At 43.6% G+C, this 23424-nt stretch overlaps 1 protein-coding gene across 4 annotated transcripts in view; it reads left to right on the top strand.

Annotated features, from left to right (window-relative positions):
- Positions 1-17655: 17655 nt before the first annotated feature.
- The window catches only part of ppfia2 (PTPRF interacting protein alpha 2), a 183515-nt gene continuing 177746 nt past the window's right edge, over positions 17656-23424 (top strand). For all 4 annotated transcript variants that reach the window (XM_061251588.1, XM_061251590.1, XM_061251589.1 and 1 more), the window contains exon 1: positions 17656-17893. The gene's annotated coding sequence lies outside the window, so the exon portion shown is untranslated. The remainder of the gene's footprint in view (positions 17894-23424) is intronic.

The raw sequence follows: 23424 nt of genomic DNA, 5'->3' as shown, positions 1-23424 counted from the left end.
TTATTAATCCAGTACAGAGGGGAAGAAGTCACTGAGCAACATTCTTTCATTTTCATCACTTGCTGAGAATTAATTAAATTATATGACCAATATAGCGATCAGGTTCCAGTTTCAGTCTGTCGAGTCATGGAATGGCAGTTTCCACTTCTAACCGAAGCTATTAGTATTCTCTGGCTTTCTGTAATGACCCAGCTGTGAAGCATTCACATAAAAGATGTCAATTTAGGCCAATTCTGTTCTAATTCGCCCTCATTGCTCTCCCTAGTTGCTGCAGATGATACTTCTGGATAGATCATTGCCTTTACAGGGCGTTTTTCTCACACTCAAATTGCTTTTAAAGGATTTTGGCATAGTATTGGCCTCCATGGTGGACATTGATGGCAATTCATAAAAATCATAAAATTGATTTGTAATTTTGTGAATAGTTTATTGTTGCCATTTGCCAAATTAAGTTGAAAAATGTGATTATTGTTAACATTTACATTACATTTACATTTTTGTCATTTGGCAGATGCTTTTAATCCAAAGCGATTTACAAGTGCATAGGTTCTACCACAAGTCAAAGCATCATTAGGCTACGGAATTTGAATTTTATTGTTTATCATTTTATTTCACTCAACCTTTTCACAATGTTTTAAATCCCTGTCCTGTAATTAACAACTTCTATGTTGCAAATTGTTGAGAGATAATCAACAACAGTGCATATCTACAGCAGGATACTTATGCTGTGAAATCGTTTCTATAACTAAGACTATGTAGTTGAATATACACTCAGTGAGGACTTGAGTGAGTGAGGTGAGGTATTTATTAGACCTATTTTTTATACTTATTAAGTCTTCTGCTGCTGTAGCCTATCCACTTATAGGTTTGACGTTTTGTATGGTAAGACATGCTCTTCTGCATACGACTGTTGTAATTTGCATTACTGTCACCTTTCTGTCAGTTTTGACCAGTCTGGCCTTTCTTCTCTGACCTCTCTCATTAAGAAGGCATTTCTGCCAGCAGAACTCCTGCTCACGGCATGTTTTTTTGTTTTTCGAACAATTCTCTGCAAACTCTAGAGGCTATTGTGTGTGAAAATCCCAGAAGATCAGCAGTTTCTGAGATACTCAAACCACCCTGTCTGGCACCAACAATCATTCCACGGTCAAAGTCACTTTTCTTCCCCATTCTGACATTTGATCTGAAAAACAGCTGAACCTCTTGACGACATCTGCATCCTTTTATGCATTTAGTTTCTTCCGCATGATTAGCTAATTAAATATTTGTATTAACAACCTGGCTCAGTGGGTGTATTGATGAACTATAACTGTGGAACTCACTTCAGTGGTTGTATTTCAAAGCTTCCAGTTTGGCTCCAAAATGTTTTTCTCATGCGTCATTTATCGACTTGACTGTCTTTTCCATCTGATTAATTCTGACGTGTGTGAAGATGTAGAGACTGCTTAATTCTGAGACGTGACGGTTGACTTTTCCATTTCCTGTTTCGTTCTCTGTAGATTCCCTCATGAGACCTGCAGATACCCAGCCCCAGCGTGCTGTATGAACTGAGTGACAGTTTTCTCAGCAATTAGCTCTCATTTTACGCTTGAGGAGCCTTTCCGATTAGCTCCCCTATTAATTCTCCATTTCTGCGATCTTCCAAAGACTTAATCATGCAGTGCCACTCAGCCCCTGCCTATTTTGTCCATCTTCAGAAGTCACAAGTTATTTTAGAGCTGTGTGTCGTTGAGAAATCACAGGTCATTTCAGAGCCGAGTTTTGTTCAGAAGTCACAGATTATTTTAGAGTCGAGTTTCGTTCAGAATTCACAGGTCATTTTAGAGCCATCTTTCATTCAGAAGTCACAGGTCATTTCACAGCACAGTTTCGTTCAGAAGTCCCAGGTCATTTTATAAAGCTGTGTTTCATTCAGAAGTCACAGTTCAGTTTATAGAGCTGTGTTTCATTCAGAAGTCACAGTTCAGTTTATAGAGCTGTGTTTCATTCAGAAGTCACAGGTCATTTTAGAACTGTGTTTTGTTCCAAGTGAAAGGACTGCGAGGGAAAGGCATGGATAAATGTCAGGATGACGCTGATACCGCTCTTATCCATTCATCCATTACTGTGGTTTTCCTGTCATTAATTACTAACTCCTGATTAATTACAGATTCCCTTACTTTTACCCAACAATCTTGACTAAGACCTGGAAGGTTGGTGGTTCAAGTCCATTAACCCCGCATTGCTCCAGGGGGGATTATTTCCTGCTTAATCTAATCGACTACAACTCTGTAAGGCTAGGACTGGCACCGGTTCTGTGGAGAGGATTAGGCTCCTCATGTTCCGCCACACTTCACCACAGCAAGGCATTCTGGGAGCTCACACATTCACTGCCAGGCCCAGATGGAGCGGTCTGGGCACGAGATTCCCCCAGACACGCTGACCAGTCTAGACTGGGGTATTGTGGGAGTTCCTGCAGCATATGCCGCCAAGAATCTAGCTGGGCATCTCCCAGTGAGCTGTTCGGAGTGGAAATCTATCCCATTTAGCTGTGCCAGCGGACGCTTTGCTGATAGAAAGTCACAACTGGCAGCGGCCTACAGTTTCTGTTCTTTTTTTGTGAGACAGAAGAGAGGCTGTTTCTGAGAGTGTGGCATTGTTACTGTAATGGAGGTTGAGTACAAACTTCCTCCTGTCTCACTGAGGCACGGGTGTACTTACAAGTTTCGTTACTCGACACACTGGACAGGCTGGATCACGTTGGATGTTGTTTCTGTTTATTGTTCATGCAATCGTTTTATTTTTGCAGACAAAGAATATCGTGGTGTGATGCTGTGCAGTTCCTTGAGTGTAGGTAAGAACTGTGACCTCTCGTTCCCGTGCGTAGCGACTTCTAAGAACTAGAGACAGCTGTGAATGCATTACTGCCCCGAGTGCACAAGATAGACCACACTAAACAAAATATATTTACAACACATTCAAATGCCTCTTACAGTTACCTTGGTAAAATATTTGAAGGAAGAGTGAATGGAAGAGTTCGGGTCTTGAACACCCCATACAAGACATCAACTCAATATCCATAACAGATGCATATTTATATTTCAGTTTAAATATAGGCTTTTCATTTTTGTGGAATGAAGAAATACACACACACAAAGACCACACAAAGGCCACACAAAGACCCAGTTACCTCGCCCGGAAAAGGGAAACCGGGGCCCCCTGCTGGAGCCAGACCCGGGAAGGGAGCTCGTCGGCGAGCGTCTGGTGGCCGGGCCTTATCCCATGGGGCCCGGCCGGGCACAGCCCGAACTGGTCACGTGGGGTCGCCGCCCTGTGGGCTCACCACCTGCAGGGGTCGGCATCGGAGTCGGGTGCTTTGCCCAACGGGCAGTAGGCAAAGGCGGGGATCCGGGCGTGCTGATCCTCGGCGTCGCAGACTGGTTCTGGGGACGTGGAACGTCACCTCTCTGGTGGGGAAGGAACCTGAGCTAGTGCGGGAGGCGGAGCGGTACCAACTAGATATAGTTGGGCTCACCTCCACGCACAGTACTGGTTCCGGAACCAAACTCCTGGAGAGGGGCTGGACTCTGTTCTTTTCTGGAGTTGCTCAAGGTGAGAGGCGCCGGGCGGGTGTGGGGATACTCACAAGCCACCGGCTGAGCGCCACTGTGTTGGAGTTCCACCCGGGGAACGAGAGGGTCGCTTCTCTGCGACTACGTGTCGCTGGGGGGAAGGCTCTGACTGTCATTTGTGCGTATGCACCAAATGGCAGTTCAGAGTATCCGGCCTTCTTGGAGTCACTGGGTGGCATCCTGGAAAGGGTGCCACCCGGAGACTCCATAGTTCTGCTGGGCGACTTCAACGCTCACGTGGGCAATGACGGAGAAACCTGGAGGGGGGTGATTGGGAGGAACGGCCTGCCTGATCTGAACCCAAGCGGTGTTTTGTTATTGGACTTCTGTGCTGGCCATGGATTGTCGATAACAAACACCATGTTCGAGCATAGGGTAGCTCATAAGTGTACTTGGTACCAGAGCACCTTAGGCCAAAGATCGATGATCGACTTTGTGGTCGTATCATCAGACCTGCGGCCGTATGTCTTGGACACTCGGGTGAAGAGAGGAGCAGAGCTGTCAACTGATCACCACCTGGTGGTGAGTTGGATCAAGTGGCCGGGGAGGCTGCCTGACAGACCCGGTAAACCCAAACGTGTAGTGAGGGTGAACTGGGAACGTCTGGCGGAGGCCCCTGTTCGCGAGGTCTTCAACTCCCACCTCCGGAAGAACTTCTCACGCATCCCGGGGGAAGCTGGGGACATGGAGTCCGAGTGGGCCATGTTCAAAGCCTCCATTGCAGAGGCGGCAAGCAGGAGCTGTGGTCAGAAGGTCATCGGTGCCTGTCGGGGCGGCAACCCAAGAACCCGCTGGTGGACACCAGCGGTGAGGGAGGCCGTCAAGCTGAAGAAGGAGGCCTTTCGGGCTTGGCTGGCCCGGGGGTCCCCTGAAGCAGCAGACAGGTACCGGGTGGCCAGAAGGGCTGCAGCTTCGGCAGTCACTGAAGCAAAAACCCGGGTATGGGAGGAGTTCGGGGAGGCTATGGAGAAGGACTTTCGGTTGGCCTCGAGGAAGTTCTGGCAAACCATCCGACGACTCAGAAAGGGAAAGCAGGGCTTGTCTCAGGCTGTTTTCAGCAGGGGAGGAGAACTGCTGACCCGGACTGGGGATATTGTCGGACGGTGGAAAGAGCACTTCGAGGAGCTCCTGAACCCGAACAACACGTCCTCTGTGGAAGAGGCAGAGCCTGAAGACTCGGGGGAATCTGCACCTATATCCCTGGCGGAAGTTGCTGAGGCAGTCAAAAAGCTCCTCAGTGGCAAGTCGCCGGGTGTAGATGAGATTCGCCCTGAGATGCTAAAGGCTCTGGACATTGTTGGGCTGTCTTGGCTGACACGCCTCTTCAGTGTCGCGTGGAGATCGGGGACAGTACCTGTAGAGTGGCAGACCGGGGTGGTGGTCCCCATTTTCAAGAAGGGGGATCGGAGGGTGTGCTCCAATTACCGGGGTATCACACTCCTCAGCCTCCCTGGGAAAGCTTACTCTAGGGTACTGGAAAGGAGGCTCCGACCGACGGTCGAACCTCGGATTCAGGAGGAGCAATGTGGCTTCCGTCCTGGCCGTGGAACAGTGGACCAGCTCTTTACCTTGGCAGGGTTGCTGGCGGGGTCATGGGAGTTTGCCCATCCAGTCCACATGTGCTTTGTGGACTTGGAGAAGGCTTTCGACCGTGTCCCCCGGGGAACCCTGTGGGGTGTACTGCGGGAGTATGGGGTACCGGGGCCGTTGTTACGAGCCATCAGGTCCCTGTATAACCAAAGTGAGAGCTGTGTCCGCATTCTCGGCACAAAGTCAAGCACGTTTCCGGTGGGTGTTGGACTCCGCCAAGGTTGCCCCTTGTCACCGGTCCTGTTTGTGGTATTCATGGACAGGATCTCAAGGCGCAGCCGAGGTCAGGAGAGTGTCCGGTTTGGTGACCTCAGAATCGCATCTCTGCTTTTTGCGGATGATGTGGTTCTGCTGGCTTCATCGGACCGTGACCTTCAGCACGCACTGGAGCGGTTTGCAGCCGAGTGTGAAGCGGCCGGGATGAGAGTCAGCACCTCCAAGTCCGAGGCCATGGTTCTCTGCCGGAAAACGGTGGATTGCTCCCTCCGGGTTGGGAACGAGTCTTTGCCCCAAGTGAAGGAGTTCAAGTATCTCGGGGTCTTGTTCACGAGTGAGGGTAGAAGGGAGCGTGAGATCGACAGGCGGATCGGTGCAGCGTCAGCAGTAATGCGGGCGTTGCACCGGACCGTTGTGGTGAAGAAGGAGCTGAGCCGGAAGGCGAAGCTCTCGATTTACTGGTCGATCTACGTCCCAACCCTCACCTATGGTCACGAGCTTTGGGTAGTGACCGAAAGAACGAGATCGCGTATACAAGCGGCCGAAATGAGCTTCCTCCGTAGGGTGGCCGGGCTCAGCCTTAGAGATAGGGTGAGGAGCTCGGACATCCGGAGGGAGCTCGGAGTAGAGCCGCTGCTCCTTCGCGTCGAAAGGAGCCAATTGAGGTGGTTCGGGCATCTCATCAGGATGCCTCCCGGGCGCCTCCCTTTGGAGGTTTTCCGGGCTCGTCCAACTGGGCGGAGACCCCGAGGGAGACCCAGAGCCCGCTGGAGAGATTATATATCTCTCCTGGCCAGGGAACGCCTCGGGATCCCCCAGGAGGAGCTAGAATGCGTTGCTGGGGAGAGGGACGCCTGGAATACCCGGCTTTGCCTACTGCCCCCGCGACCCGACTCCGGATAAGCGGGTGACGATGGATGGATGGATGGATGGATGGATGAAGAAATATTCCACATTTGAGATGATTATTTCCGTACGCACTCATGTAATTCGTTTAGTAATTATTAACCAGATATTCTACAGTACTGACTGTATTGCCTGTTGACCGTTTTCATTTGAATTGAAATGCAGTGTTATTATTATGAATAAAGGCATTTATAGAAAACATCTATAATTACTGACCCCTTATGCAGGTGTTCAGTCACTCTCTGGTTAAGGATGCTTATGAAATGCTCTGCCATCTGAATCTTAACCTTTTCAGGTTAAACAATTTTTAAATGGAGTGGAATTATATTATTATTTTTCAATGATATTATTGTGAAGTGCTGCTTTCATGGATGTTTTTAGTTGTAAAAATATATCTTGGGAAATGCTAAATGGCTGAATCTAAGTGAGTTGGGTTGCTGCTTGAATAGAAGACTTACTGGTGACCAGTGTCAGTGAGTGGCAAGTTTGAGTCTGCTTTGGTTGTACAACCAAACAGGTTCTCATTTCTTAAAATAGGCTATGGGCTATATTACTTTTGTAGTGGTTTACTAAACTTGGCGGAAATTATTATCATTATTCGACTGAGCCAAAACAGAAAAACACTGGAACAAAAAATGTGTCATGACCCTACAAATAATCCCATGCATTTAAAACCATATATCTGCGTCCCAACTTCAGTGGTCATGACAAAATCCTTTTGCGCCTTAACCTACTCTATTACTGAACACAGAACAAAAGGCTGCCCTATTATCTATCTTCTGCTAAATACAAGACTTTCCTCACCAACATATCTCATCTTCATCAATCTTGATCATCCACACAGTCAGATTTTGGAAAATGATAATCTTTAATTGAAAGGCCAAGCGCTCACACTCATCAGAGCAACATGTTTTATGCGTTACCCATCTTTCAGTGGCCTATATTCACAGTCCAGCAGAAAGTGGCACAAGTGGCTTGAAGAGCTGCCTTGCAGTCGACGGCGAGAAGACAAGCTGAAGCCATTACATGATGTGCACCGTGTGAGGGAATGAGAAAATGGCCGACGCTCTGCAAATGACATCTCAGGCCGAAGCCATCCTCTCTGATCGACTCAGGCTTGTTCTCGTGAGGTTTGCTGGTTGCCCCTCTTCTTTTTGTTATTGATTTGCACTCTCTCCCAGCTCTCCTGAGAGCCCAATGCCCCCCCCATCAGTATGGAAAGCTGGAAAAAACGACAGGGAATTCCACGGAGGTGATGCGAGGGAAAACGGATGTGTACAAGTCTGTTGCATCATCGCATCTCTGCAGCCAGGAGCCAATCAGAACACGCTGAGCAGTCTGGTCCTGCAACAATGTTCTCACTCAGCGAATGTTTTCATTGGCTGGAGTACAGGCAATTGGTTAGCGGAAATAAAAGGAACCCCTGCTTTTTCTTAGATGTGATTTGATTTGACTTATGTATTTGCACACAAAAAAGAAACAGAAGAACATAAAAGGATATCATCAAACTACTCTAAGAAACCTTGAGGGTCTTATAATAGCCCTCCATTAATGGATAATGAAAAACATATCTATTTTATGCAAGTAAAATAAAATAAAAAAATACAAATACAAATACAAAACTTAATACAAAAATTACAAATGATGTGTCCTCTCTTGAACCTTAATCTGTTTTTCTGGTACTAATCGTTTCGTTCCAAGGTCATTGCATTTGGCTTGCTCTGCCTCCATGAATATCTGTGCACATTATAGTACCTGTAGCTACTGTGTTTTGTCACTAGAGGTCGGTGTTGCATTAGTGCGGTCGAGTCGGGTGAAGATCTATAATCTGATTGTGCTCGTTGGTTACTTGGCTGCACTCTCGATTTATGGGACCAGGTTACTACGCTTACAGTATTTGACAATGATGATTTCCTTTTTTAAATGTGCTTTTGAGGGCGTTTGCTAAAAAATGTTTTTAACAACTAAACATAAGCAATACAATGAATGACAAATGAAAATTTGCATACACAAATTAAGGGTTAGTTTCTTGTGAATAATTAAGTGAGTATTAAGTTAAATATTTGATGACAGGATGGTGTTATAATAGTGGATAATGCTCTTTGACATGTATACAATTTGGCAAACTGTCAAATTTAGATTCTACGCCATATGCATAGTGTGTTATGGAATCATAACTGCCATTGTGGATATAGTCACCTTTCTAGAGGTTTGTTCTCTCCCTGTGAGAAGGCTTAAAGAGGCTGAAAATAAGGCATGCAGCTCACACGTAGTGTGTACATATGAGCTAGGCCAGGTCTCTGTGATATAATTGTGTTTGTGCAGCGGATATCAGGTCCTGTGACAAAGCTGCTTACTGGCTGTCAGGCTCTTCATGTGTGTGAGCTGTGTGAGGAATGGAAGCGACAGGCGGAAACGCAGACACACACACGTGACACACACACGCACAGACAGACACACACACACGTGGCACACAGACATGCACCCACACACTCACACATGTGACACACATGCACAAACATACACACATATGCATGCAGCACACACACACTCTCACATGTGACACACATAAATGGACCCACACACATGTGACACACATGCACACACACAGACACACATGCACACATGTGACACACACAGACACATATATGACACACACATGACACACACATAACACACACACACACATGTGACACACACAGGCACACACACACGTGACACACACACCCACATACAAACACACACATGCACACAGGCACACATGTGACACAGACACGCGTGACACACACACACACACACACACACACACACAGGCACACACACAGATGTCCTCCAAACCCCCAGCCCATGCTTCATTACAGCTGCCTGTCAGTTAGGCCCTGCACCTCTGAATGGTTGCCTGGCAACAGGAGCCCTACTCTCCCGGCCATAGAATGCAACAGGATTTCTGTAGAAAATGTACTGTATGATTTTTCACTTTCATTGATTTTGGGTGTTGGTCACTTTCCTTCAGTGGTAGTACTGCACAAATGCAGGAGAATCTGGCAGTGGGTCATAAATGGGGATTACACAGAGACAGGTTTTTGCCAATAATACAATAGCATATTTTCTTCAGGCAAAGACTGATTTGCATTGCTTCTGTGGTTGCTACCAACATATGCACTTAACACACAATATCTTCCCTCTTCAAAAAGCTCCAACAGTATACAGGAAGTGTGCAAAATGGCCAGTCGCACGCCACTTTGAACATTGCTCATTTTAATATTGTTATATTTAGTCCACTGCACACTCTCAGGAAGCTACTTTACATGTTTCAGTTCAAGACCCACCCTTTCAAAATATGCACATATATGAATTCACACTACAACAGATCTATAATAAATTGGAATAATCTGGAATAAAATGACAGAACCTCCTCTTTATATCAGATAATCCATTGAAAACAGTCAATATACTGATTTAGACATAAATGGTTGTGGCTACTTATAGGCTCAGATTACCAGAATATGAAAATGTAGGTGAATGCAAATACTGAACTGATGCCAATAAACTGGCAGGAATAAGCCTTTATCTGAGCTGTTTGAACTGTCTGAACTCGTTTGACTGTCATTTCCCAGTTTTTGCTGTTAGTATGGAAAGATAGTACTGTTGTGATCACGCTCATCTGAAAATAAAACAATGGTCTGACAACTTTAGTCTGTATTGCATAGCTGTATTGTTGGAGTGCCCACATTGATCGAGGTATGATTGTTGGAATGCCTTCATTGGTCCAAGTATGATTGTTGGAGTGCCCACATTGGTCCAGGTATGATTCATGGAGTGCCCTCATGGTGCAGGTTTCATTGTTGGAGTGCCCACATTGGTTCATGTCCTTCTTCCTGGGAGGACGGGTCACATCTAAAAAAAAACCTCTTAACAGACTTCTATCATCGTTTTTTGACGGAGTAAAAAAAAACTGTATTTTGGTAAGGATGCCTGTTGATTTCTGCAGCGTTCCACTTCCACTTAATAATGCATTCCCCGCGCACTGTGAACATTACGGTGGAGGAAGGCCAACGGAGCGTTCAGAGGAAGCAGCACTCCAAAAGCGACAGCGCCGCGCCGGCTGAATGCAGAGCAGGGTCCTCGAGGACCTGCAGATGTTTCTCACTGGTGGCTGTGCCAATTCTTTACCCCACAAAACAAGCGCACGTTCAAAATGCAGAAACAAGGTGAAATATGAACCAGGCTTGGCCAGGCTCACTCAAGGTTTGAAATTAACACACCCAACCCTCCCCCCAATGTCAGAAATAATATTACAATGTGTATAAATTGATATATGATCGGCTCGAACCCCAGTGAAACGTATTCGCTCCACTGGGTGTGGTACGTGGAAATGTAAAACAAGAAATCTATACATGTTAAGTACTGTAGTTTGTTCATTCGGTTGAATATTAATAATTCAGTGACTATTGACTTAAAGCCCATTGTGCCATTAAATTGTCATCGCAACAGATTGCCACCCGGTTGCGACGACATAAAATGGTCTAATAATGCCATCCCCCTGGAACGAGATAAAACGATTTATCAGGGACCCGACCCCTGTAATCCATTCAGTCCACCGCGGACTGAAATACCCCACACAGACTCAAGTCTATCCCCGTTATCACGGCATCAAATAAGTCCATCTCAGACAGCGTCGTCCCTCAACTGGACAGGATGATGATGCGGGTTTCGGAAAAATAATAAAAAGAGCGCTGTATGCAGCGGCATCATCTTTGTGCAGATTGCGGCCGCTGTGTTCTGATTTGTGCACATTAACCTCATTTGCAGAGGTGATGCATTCAAACCATTTGTCGGGCAGTGGAGAATACGCAAAGGGTTTTCAAACAAGCAGCTTCAAATCAAGTTTATATCATGCTTGATAAATCAAACGCGCTCATTCTGGTGTCTTGAAAACATATTGACTTTTTCAGTTATGAAAGTTAGACATGTTAGCACCTCAGATACTCAAAAGTGCGTGTGGGTGTGTGTGTGTCATCGGGTGTCTAGTGTGTCACACATCAGAACATTCACCTTAAATGGTGAGATTTTGAACTGAACTTGCATCATGCATTTCTGTACATAGTATATAATTTGCTCATTAATCATTATTTTCTTCAAAGGCAGAAGTCCAATAGGGGGTCTAAGCAGAAGCAGGTTATACGGTATGATGGCCTGGTACACTTTCGCCAGTAATAGCTTCATATTTAATGGATATTCGCTTAATTGCACAATTGGCAAATAGTTACAAATCGTGTGGAAATCCAAAATATTTTCCTAGTTTCACAGACACCGATTGAATTTAGTCTTGCTAATTTTAAACGAAAATTATACATTCGTATGGATCATAGACTAAGCTTAATCTGTGAAACCGGCCCAATACCGGTTTGAGGAGAACTTTACAATAAGGTTCCATGAATTGGCATGAATGAACGTAGTTGTTAGCTGACTATGACTGAGAAGTTAATCCGTACAGCTCTGTTAATGCATTTGTCCATCATTAATTAATGTTAACAACAACATTAGTTATTGTCAATTCATATAGGAATGAAAAAGTCAATTAATGTATGTGTTCTGGGTTAACTAATTATTTAAGTTAATTCTAATGTAATCATTAGATGCATTAACTAATGCAAACTTAATTCCTGCTTAATTAATGTATTTGTCATGTTGTTCATGTTAACAACTACATTAGTTAACGCCAATTCATGAACCTAATTGGAAAATGTGATTATCAAAACGGCCAAACTGTCCAACCCGGTTTATATTTCAGGGTACAATAGGTAAGATTTTTGTGTCACATGTTGACTCACTCTCTGCCTGTGTTTATAGTCCTTAAATTTGGGTTTCAAAATATGCACTGACGGGCCAGCACTCTGTACCAAAACATTGTGTAGCTGTACAATAATTCAAGCTCATTGGTTGAAATTTGGTGAAATTTTCTAATTGCCACAGCCAATGGCATTTCAACGTCAGCACGTTAACAGAGAAGGGGTGGGATAAACAGTGTTGTGGTTTGAGCGTGTTTGTTGCTGCAATTCCTCGCTCGATCGTCCGAAATTGTACCTTTAAGTATTGAATTTGCGTGTAATTTGAACCTATCCGGTTTAAACTATCCTCTTCTTTAGCAGGGAACCGATGCTAGCTGAGCTGCATTTCCTAGTCCACCATGGACAGCGCCATTTTGATTAGCCAGTGTGTGTGAGGATGAAGCCTACTGTACCTCCAATCTTTCTCTGAATCATCTTTATACACTTGATGGGGTTGGGGTTATGGCTAAAACTGAGAAAATGCATCACTATTTTGGAGAAAGAATGTACCAGACCATAAGGACCTGCTGTGAATCAGTCAGTTCTATTGCCCGATATGACAGGAGATGTAGTATCAGTCTCCGGGTGTAACTGGTTTAAGAGCAGACAAGTTAGTATCATGTTAATCTCCTTTGTGCTGTATGTGAATTATCATAAAATACACGTCCACCATGGTTTAAAGGGATATTGCACCCTTTTGCAACATTTTGTGTAATTTTGTGGAGCCTAGCTTACCTGTTGCAAAGCATTAAAACTGTTGACCGCTGTCAGTATCGCCAGGTTGTCAGGCTCCCAATTCTCTCCCACTCTATTCACCAAACCAGACATTGTTCCACGTAATAGTGTAACTTGGCTAAGGGCACAGTTTAAGTTGTTAACATCGCATAACAGACAATAAAAACAATGTGCTGCATATGTAATTGACCATGATATCTCCAGTCGCCATTGTTCAGGCACTTATTCTTATCAGAGAGACAATGCAAGGACATATGAAGATAGGCTGTCTTCAATGGGAAAGCAGTATTGTTTTTATCTTTTATTATAACCGAGCTACTTTCTGCATCAAACTCTGTTGAGGGCATAAACCTGTCTCTGTGTAATCCCCATTTATGACCCACTGCCAGATTCTCCTGAAATATCCAGCTCGGCCTGTATGTCAGTGCGTTGTGCTTTTTTTACCAACAGGTTAGTGACAGCGTGAAAGACATAAAAGCTTTCACTGATTCTGTTGTTAAGAAGAACCCCCGCATATAAAATATAAGATAAGCAGTACTTTAAGCATCCTTCAGCAGAATAACAGCTGCTCTTGTGTGGATGAAATGAAACATCCCTGGGGCATCATCACCCAGCCTGTCCTATAAGAAAAGCTCATAAAAATAAAAGTGCATCGCTCAGAAAAATAACAGAGACAGGAACCAGCATTTATCAGAACATTTGCGTCCCATTTCCCCACATTGATTTTTGGACAGAATTGCGTTGTGTTAAAATCTGACTCCTAAGCAAAGAGATTTTTCTTCTTACAAACTGCTTACAGCAGATTTACTTTCAAAGACTTTTCGCACAAACATAAATACTGAATATATTATAATGGGACAGAGCGATGCTTTCCCTTTTAAAATGTATTTTGGCCTATATCAATGCGTATCATAACATTACTCTCAGTACCTTAACATCTCTATATGGATTAATTTAGTTGGACTGATATGTTATGACTTTATGTTATGAAGATCCTCAAATCTCACCCTTAAAACCAAATGTGGCCATGGTTTTCTTTCCTCCCAGGTAATTAACTGAACAATTAGTGCCACTGATTGGCCAGACTGTCTTTATAACTGACTCCCAAGTAAAGGGAGGGTGGAAAACCAGCAATTCTCATCCCATGGGAGCCATAATTTCAGAAACTACACTATACATTTGCACTTCAGATTGATGGTTCATGAGAATATACACAAACACATTTAAACCTAATACGGTCATTTATTTTGCCTTTGTTTTACACCATTATAGAAAACAGCCACCGATTTCCTTCATTGTTTTGCTTTGATCCGTTTTGTGCTAAACTTAATTAACACATCAGCCAAGTCAACCCAATAACTTTATGGCCTGATTGAGAATTTGCTGAAGAAGAGTTGAATGCTTCGATACACACTTTCCGCAGGAATGAACATGAGGCTTAATGCAAATATCAGCAGCTGGGGACACCGCATGCCTCCTCTGCATGTACAATATCAACCCTCTACGTTCCTGCTAATGGCCTGCTTCATTATACTCCAGCACAAAGTTAATGAAAGCCCATTACACCCAACTACTTTGTTTACAGTGTAAGTTATGCCTTAAATGGTCAATGAAGTATTTCATTGTAAGGCAGCAGTAACAGTCAATGTTTTACCCCCGTTAGCACAGAGTACCACATTAAGAAATGAATGAGTGGGGAGTCATCGAGGACTTGACTGGAACTGTCATTTTTTGTTCAGTGAATTTTATTCCATAGAAAAGATGAGAGAACATCAAAAAGCAGAATACCTGCTGATGAGAGATTATGTTCTTCCCATATGGGCATCATCATCATTATCATCAGCAGGCAGTCACCATTTTGACACTGACCTGGGAAAGGCAGCATATTTCTGCCCATCTGTATTTGCTCAAACTCTAGTTGAGCTGCGAGCAACAGGCTTAGGAAAGCAGGGTGGCAAATAAATGGTGACTGAAATAGTGCTTTATGGTGAGCCGTAAAGGCGAAATGAGATTAACAGGGCATAACGAAGTGCCCTGAGTGAGTATTATCTCAATCTGGTTGCGTTCATTTTGCAGAAATGTGAACAAAGCACACCACAGTTTGTAGAATATTCCTTCAGTCAATAGACCCAAGTACAGGGATTCCTTCTGAAGGCACTTACAAAATAAAAGTGTTCAAAAATCATGTGTTCAAAAACCACATGTGTTCAAAAACCACATGTGTTCAAAAACCTTGTGTTCAAAAACCACATGTGTACACCCAACATGTGAAGAGTGCACATGTGAACTATAAAAACAATCCCACTTATCAGATGAGAGTGGAAAAGGGTAACCTATGCTGTAACAACATTTTGTTTTCACATTTAAAGTCACGTGAGCATGTGAAGATGTAAATGACTCAATGTGACCCATTTTTTTTCACATGTGGAAATGTGCATTCATGTGTGAAAAAAGCCAATCACACGTGAAAATGTCAGTTCACATGTAACATTGTCTCTTCACATGTGAATATTTCACATGTGAAAAGGAAAATTTCAGCTGAGTTTTTTTGTAGAAGGAGGATGCGGAGTTGTTTTCCCTGAAGAAAGGAACAGGGTGAGGGATTAAGACACTATGATGATCATGATGATCATGATGAGCTATAACTACTGATCTATCATGAAAGGGAACATGACATTTAGTCTCTCTGCAGGAGGTGAATAAATCATTAATGGTACGGTATAATATTTTTGTTGTTGTTGCTCAAAGGTGAAAAGCCCATATTTCATCTTTGACAAGCATGGAAATGCAATGCGCACGCCTCAGCATTCTGGATACAGCAATAAACCCATGACTCTGTGGGAATGTGCTCTTGGTTTTTTTGTGGAACGTGTCTAATATCTTAAAGCCAGGCATAACGTGTGCAGTGACATTTCACATGTTTTTGCCTGCTGGAAACTTTATGAGACAAACTGGGTCCCTCAGAACAGTGTATAATGTCAAGCATCAACACTGGGCATCTCCAAAAATCTACTTAAACAATATGAAATCTAATTGGACTCATTGCATGTCAGATCCAATCTTTCATCCCCCTGAATGTTTTTTGAGAATGGCTCAACATCATGAGCCCAGACATACAGTAATGCTGTCCATAAAGAAGTAGAGACTAGAGTACTGATGCATATCAGCACATTTTATCTACAATCTGTTGTCTTTGTAATTCTTTGTAATTTGATTAATGTAAAGCACTTTGAGCTACATTTTATGCATGAAAGGTGCTATATAAATAAAGCATATTATTATTATTATTATTATTATTATTATTATTATTATTATTACAAGTAGAGATGGAGTAATAGTTGTGATCTTAAATAATTAGATCTTAAAGGAAATAAGAAATTAAGATCAGATTTTGAGATGAGACTTCTTTCTTCACCTTTAACCCTGGGTATTTTGTCCCGCTGTGGGGTTAAAAATGTTTTTTTTGTTTTCCCCACCATTCTCTGCAAACTCTAGAGACTGTTGTGTGTGAAAATCCCTGAAGACCAGCAGTTTCTGAGATACTCAAACTACCCTGTCTGGCACCAACAATCAGTCCATGGTCAAAGTCACTTTCAGTAGATCACTTTTTCCCCAAATTCTGATGGTTGAAGTGAACATTAACTGAAGCTCCTGACCCATATCTGCATGATTTTATGCATTCCTGCCACACGATTGGCTGAATAGCTAATCGCATGAATGCTCCCAATAAACAGCTCAGTGTGTGTATTTGTATATAGTACATTATGGCCGTGTTCGCATCTGCATACTAGCATACTACTCATACTAAATTTCATGCTCATTTTCACTTAAATGAAGTACAAGTAGTATGCTAAGTATGCGTTTTCGAACACAGCCGATACCTTCCACAGGAAGTGGGACCTGTGTGCCCGGTCTTACACCACCAGCCCTGTCTGTCTCCTGCGGTGATGATTCTACCTGTCCAGTTGATCAAGCGCTTACATTATAAGGCCACGGACATGTGCTCGGCGGTAAAATATATTGTGTGATGGAATTTTCACTACGACGTGCCTATTCAGCGGAGCTCCTTCTCAGGACAAATATTTAACAGGCGTGAAGTCAGCGCTGCCTTGTAGTAAAAGCCAAACGTCTGGGGGGAAATGTGAACGTAAACGGGAGAGCGGACGCGATTACTTCAGAATGTATTTAAAGCCCGGCGGAAACCACTCACTTGACGGGGGAGAAAACCGCGGATGAGAAATCCTGAAAGGAATCCTGTGCACGCACGGTGCTCTTCGCCGAGTTGTAGCCGACTTCGCATTTCTACAACCAGGACTCATTTGCGTTGGAAATGACACATTTTTTATCTCGTTGGACATTTCTACAGAACAAAATAATAATAATAAACTAGGAACGTGATGAAGCAGTGGTTGTCAGGACGGTGATAACGATAATACCACTAAACCAGATGTTGTACCATAAAGTGGAACGAAAAACGAAAAGATACAGCCTAACAATGCGGTGCAGCAATGCAATAATTATTAAGTCTTACGTGTTTATATTTTAACAACACAAGATATGCAAATAATATTATATCTTGCACAGTGTGTATATCTGAGCATCCCTGGGTTTGTGTAAGTCCTGAGTCGGGGAGTCCTCTCAATTGCACAGCTGCAACTTTAAGATTCACCCCCCTCCTTCAGCGCCAACAATGGTTTTTACCGGGCTGTGCTCCCAAAGCTGAAATTGTAACATGCCATATTTTACCAATGGATATTTTTGGATAACGAAATGTCACCGGTAATCTAGGCCATTTCCAGTTTGTAAAAAATGACGGATTTGGATTTAACCTCGGTGTGTATCCCCAAATCGTCAGCTTTCGCGTCGGCGCTGTGTTCAGCGGAAGCCTTTTCGTAGGATCGGATGCAAATGGTACTGAAGCGGACAGCTGTGTGTTCACATTAGCTCGCGGGAGACTGCGGTTGTCATTGATCTTTTGAAGCGGCGGACGCGGAGGAGTAAAACGTAAGTATCGCTACATTGTGAAAGCAAAAAAAGCATTCAACTCTGTTTTTGTCCTTCACCCAGTTGTCTGTCAGTATTTTCAAAAAATCACGACCTGTTACAGCGTGTACAACCTGCAAGGTGAGGTGAAAGGGTCCCCTTACAAAGAAGGAAACTTCTCACGGATGCGAGAGACGCCGGTAAAAAGAGGTCGACGTGAACAAATACTCGATTACGCCAATATTTGCATCACCTTATTTGCCGACATCTATGGATTTGCAGGGGAAACGTAAAGCACCAAAACGAGGGTTCTTTGAGTTTTACTCAAAGAGACGGATTTAAAGGGGATGGATAGGAATGATGTAATGCACACGAGACAATGGCCAGAGCTTTTTTCTCAATTAACATGACACCGTAGGGAAGATACCACTTCTTTTTTTTTGTTTCAAAGGATACAAGATAAAACATAGACATCAATTGCAGCCATGGCCTTTTTTTCAGAAATATCATTGCGAAACGGGAAACATTTTAAGTGCACGTGCCCCTCCTAGTGCTGTTCGACAATGAATAATGAAACGGTGCTATTCACACCTGTGAAGATAATGACCATGAAACGACATACTGTCTGTCCTATTCACACACACATACATGTATACATACGCAGAGAAGTATACGTGTGTGCTCATGCAAGTGCCCTTGAGTCAAACCAATTAGAGCATTATTATTTGATTAACCACATGGGATTTGTGCCATTTTCCTTATTCCTGATTTTCAGTGTATTACTGATGGTGTTCTGCACTAGCTAAAATGGGTGCACTTCATATCTGTAATATTGCTCCTTTACACCGAGAGTGTGATGTCACCCTAGGCTGCAATTACACGTTAGAGGAGGAGGTTGCAGAGTATGCAGCACATGTGATGAGGAGCTCTTAAAATGATGATGTAATGGATCTGATTGTGGTCTCCTGTGGTGTAGAGCGAAAGGAAATCTACGGGTCTGGCCCTAGAATGTGATGAGACTGACCTCGCCGATGCTCTCCGGCTCAGATGGGCGGCTGGCCCTGATGGTGCTCCCTTACTGCTGCTTCACACTTTTAAGAAGCCACACCCTGGCCTTAGTGATGTCACCAGGATGATGCTCGGTCTGTCTTGTCAAACCTCATAGGCGACTCGTCCAAAATGACGGTACAGCCCTGGTGTAAAATCCGGCTATGGCCAGCTTCAAATACCAGCTACCAGCCGTTTCAAAACCTAGCTTGAGCCGGGGGTTTTTTCAGCAGTGAGTGTGCTATGTATTAGAACAGAAATGATTAATTTCATAGTGGTGCCCCTCTGAATGTTGTCATTGTTAGTTATGTATTTGGCAGACCCTTTAAGTAGTGTCACTTTCAGAATTATGTTCTGGAACATTAACTCTGGATGTTGTGCTTCCGGCTTTATATCGATATTACTATATTACTACTATTACATTATATGTTCCGCATTAACTCATGAAGTCCCATCCGCTGGTGCAGGTCTCCTCTTGCGGTGTAGTGTCAGTTAGTGTCTATGTTGGTGACGTGTCATGACTGTGCAGAAATTAAATAAAGACAAGGAGGCATGGACAAGGAGGTACGGTGGAAGAATTCTCACCAGAGAGAAAAACCATTACCCGTCACCTACAGCATTTTCAGTACTCAAACAGAGAAAGTTACTGTTATGTCACTTATTGGCTTTCCGTGGGCTTGTGAGATGCGTTTTGAAGCTGTTTCTGTTCCACCATGTTGTAGAAATTGGAGCCAGTGACTGCGGAGATGGGAAAACTGGGGACCCTTATATGGTCATGACGTCAGGCCAGGGACCGGCAGTGTGATTGACAGCCCAGAGCCATTACTAAGCCTGATGTGCAGCGGTGTGCAGTGATGTGCAGTGACTAGGCAGAGACTGTCCCTGATTGGTCGGGAAAATATTAAAATATTGTCAAAATGACAGACTAAATGAACAAATCACCACATTGGGGAGACAACAGACCAAGAATAAAATCACCTACTGCGACTGCATGCGCTCGAGGGAAAGAAATATTGGCAGAGATGGAAAATCCAGGTTCAGAAAGTAAAAATCCTCCCCAGTATTTTGTTCCAATCACCTGATTGATTAATTAGTGGAATTCCTCAGCCAGGAGGCAGAACAGACGGAACAGGAGGAAGAAACACACGGCAGGGCAGTCTGAACCTGGATCTTCCACCTCTCCGTGTTGGTACCATTGACTCTGAGACTGGTGGCTGAAAGACCTACGGTGTACTGGAGCCAACCACACTGCTGCTATTGATCAACACCCTCTCAAGCAGACCAGGAAGTGAGCTTCGGAAACGAATCCCGTTTTTTGGCCGATTGGTGCCTGGTCTACCCCCCTTTATGACTGAGCAGAGTGTGTTTGGGCTTCCAGGGTTCCAGCATCACTTGATACTGGCTGCAGAAAATTCCCATATCAGCGCTGTCTTGAGTCCTGTCTAAGGATGGGGTGTGATGGATTGAGGGCGGCTGAGCACAGCATTGAGCAGGTCAACTCTTTCCATATTCAACATTCATTACTCTTATTTAGTTGATGCTTTTATACAACGCAACATACAGTTTATTAGACTAAGCAGGGGACAATCCCCCCTGGAGCAATGTGGGGTTAATCACCTTGCTCAAGGGCCAAACAGCTGCAGATCTTATTGTGGCTACACCTGGGCTTGAACTACCAACCTTCCGGGTCCCAGTCATGTACTTTAGCCACTGGGTTCATGCCCCCACGAGTCCATATGGTTCTTGTGCTGTATGATAGGTGGCCCTGTCATTTCCCCCATGGTGTGTTTCCATTATTATTATTATTATTATTATTATTATTATTATTACTATTTATTAAGCAGATGCTCGTATCCAAGGTGACTTGCACAGCTTATTATTTTACATATCAGCCCTTATGATGTGAGCCTATCAGCATATGGCAGTGGCTGCACCAGGAGACACAAAACAATGTGGGATATACCCTTCCGGGAAATACAAATAACATAACATAGGGTAATGGCGAGAACAGGTTATTCAGTCCAGCAATGCTCGCCTTTTCCCACCCCTAATTGTACCTACTGCCTAGTTTTCCTAAAAGCTAAATAGAATCTAACACCATATCAAGCCTGGTCTTGAAAACCCCCAGTGTTTCTGCCCCCACTATATGTACTGGCAAGCTATTCCACACAAAATGTGCTTTCAAAAACCACGTGTCCAAAAACCACATACGCACACATGTGACAAGTACACTTGTGAACTATACATTTACATGTTTATGACAAGAGCGAGAAAAGATAACCAATGCTATCACATTTTGAACAAATCAATTGTAGTTTGCATTTGACAATGTTGGTCAGATTTGAAAATATGGAATTTTGTGTGATTTCATGTCACGTTTTGATTTTGCATGTGGAAATTTTCATTCACATGTGAAAAGAGCCAATCATGTGAAAATGTCCAACTCATGTCCAACAGACATTTACTTTTTGCATGCAAATATTTAATTTTTCACATGTAAAAAGGCACATTTCACATGATATTTTCATTGGGTTAAGACTACGGCCCCAGCTGGAACCACATTGTTGCTAACCACATTCATGAAAGCCATTCATAAAACCTGTGACCTAGGATCAGTTTTTCATGGTCCACAACCTAGCCTTGTCCATTATGAGTTCAATGGCTAACCTGATCCCAGATCAGCTCTGCTATACTCTCAAAAAAGAACCCTGTGATTTGATGGAAACACGCTATGGTAAATGGCAGGCATTTATATAGCGCCTTTATCCAAAGAGCTGTACAATTGATGCTTCTCCATTCACCCATTCATACACACACTCACACACCGACGGCGATTGGCTGCCATGCAAGGCGCCTACCAGCTCGTCAGGAGCATATGGGGGTTAGGTGTCTTGCTCAGGGACACTTCGACACAGTCCGGGCGGGGGATCGAACCGGCAACCCTCCGATTGCCAGACGACTGCTCTTACTTGAGCTATCTAGCTAAAGGGTCCGTTCTCCGGCAAAACGGTACTTCACACCTATGATAGAGGGCTCCATAAAGAACTAAAACGGGTTCCTCTGTGGCAGGGATCAGCATCTCCCGGTCTTTTGAGAACTGCTGCCTTTCCACCCTCTCTCTACCTGGGTGCCAGGTGTGGAGACAGTCTGACCAATCAGTAGCACTAACTACCCAGGAGAAAATAATATTGCGGCTGAATTTGGATTTGCCGGATTTGTCCTATGGAGACGAGCCAAAGAACCCCTTTTCTAAGAGGGTACTCTAAAGTGCTTTATGAGTAAGTGCCAGTGTGCTTGGTACAGAGCTTCAAAGGCAGCATACTTAGCGAGATGCTGGTGTGTGCACTACACAGCGCTGTGGCCTCTCCCTCATACAGTAAGACTGCTGTGTCATACCGTTCTCCTGGTCCACTCCAGTTGGGCAGTTGCCTGCAAATGAATGGTGGTCTTTTCCCTCTGCCCACTAATGGACTGTAATGGCCTGCCTTAAGCCAAAGGATGTGTATATCTTTTCTTTTTATTCCTGATTGCATATGGATTATTTATATTGTTTCTAGCTGATTACTCTCTATGGAAAAAGACATGCGCCCAATATAAATCTCCAGTATTTATATGAAACCTTCATTGATTATTTCGGTCCACTTACAGTATCCTTACATAGGGACCAACTCTTTCTTAGACTTGATTTTTCGACTCATTTTTTACGATGTAATATAACGCTACGGTTTCAGGTGATCTATGTGATGCTGTGTACCTTTTTCTGAGTTTTATGATTGCAGCGATGTGGCATTCAAAGGATGCGATGGTTTACTCTCTTGGGTTTTTAGAAATATATATTTTGTGTGCAATTTTATTTAAAATGTTTAAGTTTATAATGTTTAAGTGGCTTTACAGTGGCAGGTGTAGGACATTGAGGGAGTTTACTGTCTAAATACAGAAAATTCACTTCAAATGGCAGCGAAATAAGTGTGTTCAGCAACATTTTGCTTGCAGAGGTTATATGTGTGTATATTACTTATGAATATCAATAATATTTATGGTTTATCTTATATTCGGTTGGGAAAATTTCATGTGGGGCATGTAAACTGGGACTGCTTCGCTCAATAAAACTGTAGTGCAGCTTTCTACATATATCAACATTACTGTGTGGAGAAAAGAGCACTACTGCATGAGAGCACAAACCTACAGGACTCAGAGGTTGGCCTAGCTCTAGAAATCTGCATTCCTTTGCAGAGTTTTTTTTTACATGAGAGTCATTTGGTAGTTAGGTTGCAAGTTGGTCAGCTTGCCATGTACTCACTAACGAGATAGCTAACTAACTCACGTACAGGTAGTCAGTTCAGCTGAATGCATCCGATTGCAAAAGTGATGTTCTTTCAGCGCTAACCAAATCACCTGATCGAATGTGCTTGTTTTGCGCTTGTTTTGTCTTTACTGACAAAAACCAAGTGGTTATGAAGTGTAATTTCTTGATTGAGAATACAATCCCTGGAATTCCCCTATAC

Source organism: Conger conger, chromosome 8 (assembly GCF_963514075.1).
Source record: "Conger conger chromosome 8, fConCon1.1, whole genome shotgun sequence".
In the NCBI taxonomy this organism is placed as follows: domain Eukaryota; kingdom Metazoa; phylum Chordata; class Actinopteri; order Anguilliformes; family Congridae; genus Conger; species Conger conger.
Note: the sequence above shows the minus strand (reverse complement) of the source record. Positions and strands in the feature narration are given on the sequence as shown.